At 40.6% G+C, this 6296-nt stretch overlaps 1 long non-coding RNA gene across 1 annotated transcript; it reads left to right on the top strand.

The window, feature by feature from the left end:
- The first annotated feature begins 262 nt into the window (after nt 1–262).
- Nucleotides 263–1866, top strand: LOC147627961 (uncharacterized). The gene is made up of 2 exons (XR_015268401.1): nt 263–1428; nt 1478–1866. It is a non-coding gene; the product is annotated as an uncharacterized LOC147627961 (long non-coding RNA).
- The last annotated feature ends 4430 nt before the right edge of the window (nt 1867–6296 follow it).

The raw sequence follows: 6296 nt of genomic DNA, 5'->3' as shown, positions 1-6296 counted from the left end.
TTTGTAAGCCAAATGATTGTGATGAGATTGATTCAGATCTGGAGGCTATTCTCGATGATGCCTTGTTGGACTTTGTATGTGTTGATGCTTTTCCGTCTTTGGATGAGAAGAATGAATGTTTATCAGTGGGTGAGCTGGATCCAAGCAAGGTAGATTTGGATGGGATGTTATCAAGTGTGTGTTCCATGCTATTAATGCAGTTGTTACTTGGTGTGGCCATACAATATGTGGTGCAAAGGCTTCAAACATGGCCTGAGGAAATTTTTGAAGCAAATCATTTTGAAGAGCATCCCACTTTGAATGATGAGGGTGATCATACATATGCAGGGAATCTAAATGAGGATAGGGCTTCATATGAGCAAAGGATATGCCACATATGCCAAAAGCGATTGGTATTTGATCTAGGTGGGAAAGCAGAACCATTCAGATGTGATTGCTGAGGCTTGTACATATACCAATGTTGGTGTGCAAATAATGCGTGGACACTGAATTTCAGGACTTGTGTGGCACATACCAGAGGATGTGCAGGTTTAGAGGGGGTGGATGTCGTGCCACAGCACGTCTATGGTGTGAAACCATGCATGTGAGGCTGTTAAATACAAATCTAGATGTGTGGGATTAAGTGTCTGTGTACATATGGGATGTATGGCGTGTGGAGGGTTTTGCTTTTGAGGGTGTCATGGATGCAGCAGTCAGACATAGGGTTTTGATGGAAGTGTATCTGCGGGGACAAAGTTGAAATTCTGGAAGCAAGCTTGTCCGGAACGTAGCTGGAGATGATCTCAACTGTTCGGCCACTTGAGTTGTATGCGTGTCCAAATGAGTGGGCCCTCAAGGTTGCATTTAAGGTATGTGGGCATGGGCAGAAAAAGCTATGGAGATATGGGCATTAGTGTGAAAGGAGATATTATAGTGGCCATCTTCAAAACCTAATAAATAAAATAAGAAAAAAAAAACGTAGCCAGCTGGTGGCCAGCTACGTCGAAATGGGAATGGCCGCCAGCCAAGCTCTTCGAGAAGCTGGAAGTCGGCGAGGAGAGGAAAAAGGGGCCGTCGGGGAGCAGTTTAGGGAGCCGCAGGATAGGCAGAAAAGAGCAGTGGGTAGAGAAGAGGGGTGGCTTGCTGTGCAGCCACAGGGATATGGAGAGAAGCGTAGGCGAAGGGAGTTCGCCGTGTACTGAGCTGAGAGACTCTCTGGGGGTCCAGTAGCAGGTAGGCTTGCTGGCGCAACAGGGAGGGAGAAGCTGAGGAGGCAGCTGCAAGAGGAGAAAAAGGGGAAGTCTCTCATAGCTGCGTGGTGCGAAGCGAGCTGCAAGCAGGCGCATCTGAGGGTGCTGTCTTGTGAGAGGGGAATCGCCTCATTGAGGCGCTGCAGGTAACCAGTAAAGGGGCGCAGCAGTTGCTGCAAAAAGAGGTGTAGCCTTGTGTGTAGGGGCCGCCTGGGAAAACAAGAAGAGGAGCTACAACTGGATAGGAGGGACGGGCCGCCTGGGAAAACAAGCTGAGGAGGTGCAGAAAAACTCAGAACAGGAGGGTGTGCCTGCAGATGCTCTCACGTTTCTTAGCTGCCTAAAATCTTGCAGCAACTTGGGAGCCATAGAGAAGGGATTAGAATTGCACTTTGAGATTGTCAAAGAGGGGTTTGAAAAAGATACTTTTATCAGCAGCACATTGGTTGGCATGTATGCCAAATTAGGCTTATTAGTAGAAGCCCAGGAACTGTTTGATGAGCTCCCAGCTCGGGATGTAATTTCATGGACTGCACTTATCACAGGATATGCTGACCACGGGCTTGGTGAGCAAGCACTGAGCTTTTTGGAACAGATGCATAAAGAGGGGATAAATCCGGATGCTCTCACACTTGTTTGCTGCTTCAAACATGCTGATTCTACATCTAAAGGCAAGTCAAAAGCATGCACACCATGAGCCAAATCAAAGTTTCGGTAGTGTTTTGATAATTCAAGGGATACCTAAATATGAAAAATTTGAAGCATCTTCATTAGAAAGAAATGGGTTGGTTGGCATCATCTTCGTTAGGAAATGGTTGGTTTGCATCATCAACCGTGTCATTAGGTTGTTTAGTCATATGGAAATAGAGGACAACTCCATAGGTCTTAGATCTTCTTCTATAGAAAGGCGTGGACTAGAAAATTCTTACAAAGATGAAGGGTAGGATATCTGAACACCTCCAAAGCTTTCACAGAGTTATTCAAGCTCAAAAGCCTATCATAGTTACATTGGTGTCGATGGTGTAGAAGGTAAGGTAACTTCTTACTCTTGACAGGATAACCCAAGTAGAGAAAAAACTTCAACCCATTTAACCCCCTAGTTTGCTGGAAGCATAAGGTGGGCTGCCAATGATCTAGAGACTTTTGGAGGTAGTTAGCATATAGGAACTCCTACTCTTAGCGTATCTCATACTCTTAAATATACTGCAAATAGTGGATCTTCATCCTCAAGAAATATTACACGACAAGATTTGCTTGCATCTCAATTTTGTTCCCGATTTGAATGTTTTTTTGTAGATTCCAGCTTCGGTTACGAGGTCGAAGAAACTTGTGTGCGCATTGACAAACGGTTATGGCTCTAGATTAATCTCTGATTGTGAAACAATATCATACGAGACTCGTCGCATCATCGACTTCAGTATCACAGATTGACAAAGGTATTCCTATTTTTCTCTCTTAAATATATTCGAATAAACGAATGGCCACTTTCAACACTGAAGGTGTATCTTTGGTCCACTTTTGATACCAAGAGTGTTATTTGAAAAACGGAGGAAAGGCACGCTCCCTTATGTTTCTAAAATTTTGGGGAGGATTGCGCCAACTTTGCATGCCATACTTATGTATGGTTTTTTTTCACTCGCAGAAACAAGTACAAGACTTGAATTACAACATGTAACCTAGATTTAGATGTGCTAACCTCGAGCAGTTCACTATATGTAAACCCTCTGTATTATGTGCATTCAAATCCTATTTTAAAAATCCTTTGTTTGTGAATTTTTATAAATAAAACATACCCTTTTTCTATTAAACTTGTGAATACTCCCTTTAAATGGTACCCTTTGGTACATAAAAAATGAGTTAAAATGGATTTTAAAAACCCCTTGTGCTAAACCCACGTGCTACACTTACATATTTATGAGTGACCCCCCACCCCCCCGCCGAGGTGCTAACCAATTTGTGATTATTCTTTTTGCAAGGTACTTTAAGACCTCCATCGATCATAAGCGTAAGCATGCTGTTGTTTATCAATAGACGGCAGACGCGTCTCTAGCATTGTTTCCAAGTATGTTTATAGATTCATATTTGTTCGGTCAATTCAATATATTTATAAGTAAAACTGCATGGTTGTATGTTTGTGAATTTCAAACTTTGCCTTTGAGATATGTCAATCAAAACCAACAAATAATTTCTACATGTAACGCAAACTAAAACTTGGGAAAGACATGCCTAGGAAGAAGACATGCTACAGAAATTAAGACTTCATGTTCATTCGGGCACACTTGTGCTCTTGTAGAAGCTAATAAGGCTACCCAAGCATTCTAGTTTATGTTTTATTTAATTTTTTGTATTTTCATGACGTTCTTTCCAAGGCATGCTAGGAGGATGGGGATAATAACTAGATTCTTCACTAACAAGAATATCTTGCTTGCAAAACCTATGGTTAAGCTAATTGGAGGAATCTAACCAAGGGGTCCCACAATGACTTGTTGAGTATGTTACCAGGGAGAGTCATGGCAAGGTGGTAGGAGAACAAGTGGAAAATTTAGAGGTGACTTTCAGATTTGGTGGGGTTAAGACTATGACAGTAAGAGGATGCATGGTAAGGTGGACTCAAAACCTATATCCTGGACATGGCTTTTAAACTGGTTTTTAGACATTTGAAAAAGTCATTTTCTCTCATTTTCTCCCACATTTTGTACGTTTTGAGAAGCCTGAAAACAAAAAATAGTTACAAGTAGCTTGTGGTGCACTCATTCTGCCACCTCTCCCACGTCTATCTCTCTGTCTCTCTCGCTTACCCACTCTGTCTCTTTACATGTCCTCTCTACCCTAAACCTATTGCTGCCTTGTTTTTTACCTCTCTCTCTCTCTCTCTCTCTCTCTCTCTCTCTCTCTCACTGCCTATTACAAGCCCCTTATCGTTGTTTCACTAACACACACACATACGCATGGACCTTTCACCCATCATAGATTCCCAAGCATTTAGAGGCACATGTAGAAGTTCAGTCTATGTACAGGGTTGCAAGTCATGCATATAGTTTTTTGCCAATGCAATCAAAGATTATCATGCATAAAGGAAGCAAAAAAAACGTGCAAGGATGAAGTCTAAGGTACAAGAAGAAAAGGAGAGAAGAAATGCAAGTCATGGTGGTAAAAACAAGCAGAAGAATAAAAAAATATGCAACGACATTGTTTAGTACTTTAATCAGCGGACCAAGGGTCTAGACGAGAAGACCAGGTTTAATATATTAGCTCAGGTTCTCCAACATCACTCCATGAAGGAAATTTTGAGTAGTTTTTCATTATGGAACCAAACAAGTCTATTAGATGGCACATGAAATACACTTCAAGAAGTCAAAGTGCCTAGAAACTCTGAGGAGCTATTTCTTGAAAGATCTATTCCCATGATTCTTATGAATGGCACCAGAACAAATACATTCTCTCTTAACATTGCAAATGCTTCAAGGCAGTTGAACATACATAGACATAATTTCTATATAGCTAGAGAGCGTCTGCAAACATCTACTGATGATATTTTGCCATTATCTTCATGCCATCGACAAGCCCGTGCAGTAGGAATAATCAGTGATGAGGTGAAAGAGCTTGTTTTCAATTCTTGGTTAATCCATACTCATGTTTCATCGAGCAAAAATGATATATGTCGCAAGTGCCTTGGCAGAAAATCTTATGTTAAGCATTTGACACACCTTCTCGATCAATCTCATGTAATAGAAACAACCTCTTCTCCCAACACTTGTGCTGATTTGGTTTGCTTTTATATATTGCATATTCCTTCAATGTGGATTCAGATACTAGATTAGATGTTTCCAACCGATATACAAACAAAAGTCAAATTGTCTACTCTTCTATGATTGTATCATCCTTGTATGTGCATTGTTTCCATCTTTTATCATGTGTCTATGTGTATTATGTCTGACTATTAGATTTCTAGTTAGTCAACCTATAGCTCTTGGAATACTTGGGGAAGTTAAGGAAAGGAAAATCTAGCAAATAAAAAGAAACCATAGGCCTCACAAGGGAGGACATGGTTCAAAACGATTTGCAACTTGGGGCGGCAATAAACAAAACCAAGAAAACTGCAGTAAGAGATTGGTGTTAAACTAGCAAGATACCCGATTGAAAACAACCTTTATATAGTTAGGCTATAGCAAAATCAAGCTTACGAGGATTTTTACCAATATCACACCGCTCCCAAACCAATATGATACCGGTTGTGGAATGATAGCTATATACAACTAACACTCTTGATATAGGGAAAAGACCCGCTACCAGTTAAACACTACTATCATACTAGCTTAAGAGCATGGTATCCTCTAATGTACTTTGTATATAGCAAATTTTCTAACCGATATTATACTGGTTCAACACTGATATCATACCGGGTAAAGACCGGAAAGAGAATTTGGGTTGGCCATATGATACTAGTGTTTTGTACCAGTATGATACCATTTAGAACATAAGCTCTATGCAACATGCATGAGATATAAGGAAAAAAACATCCTTGCTTTAGACAACACAAGTTTTGAAATAATATGATACCGTCGTTAACATAATAAGATACCGGTGTGAACCAGCTACATACACCTAGGAACCTATAACTACAAACCAATTTCAAACCAAATGTTTGACTTGCTACAATGGTTTTGTATTGCGGATTGTACTATATTTGTTGTTTAAGGAGATGCATTCATAGGCACCAGTTCATCAATGAGCTTTTGAGAAATTAAAACCATACTTTGTGCAGAAGCTTAAGGATCGATACACTTGTTGCTACATAACACATGTTTAGATGTCATTATTAAAAGATGCATTGAACCAGATTAGAGGATCTATCTTTGGGTTGCATGCAAATCATGTCAATGTGATTGTGTCATTTGTAATGTGGGTTCTCATCCAGGTGGGTGCAAGGTTGCAGAGAAGTCCTACAAAAGAATCACAAGCACATGGGAGTCCATTCTATGTCCCAAAGCTAAAGGTACTGTTTTCCATGCTTTGAAGTGTTTGATGGGGAGTTGCACGTGTCTTTGGTCCTCGAAACATAGTAGT

The sequence above is a fragment of the Cibotium barometz genome, chromosome 20, assembly GCF_041138505.1.
Source record: "Cibotium barometz isolate CiBa-2024 chromosome 20, ASM4113850v1, whole genome shotgun sequence".
Lineage (NCBI taxonomy): Eukaryota > Viridiplantae > Streptophyta > Polypodiopsida > Cyatheales > Cibotiaceae > Cibotium > Cibotium barometz.
Note: the sequence above shows the minus strand (reverse complement) of the source record. Positions and strands in the feature narration are given on the sequence as shown.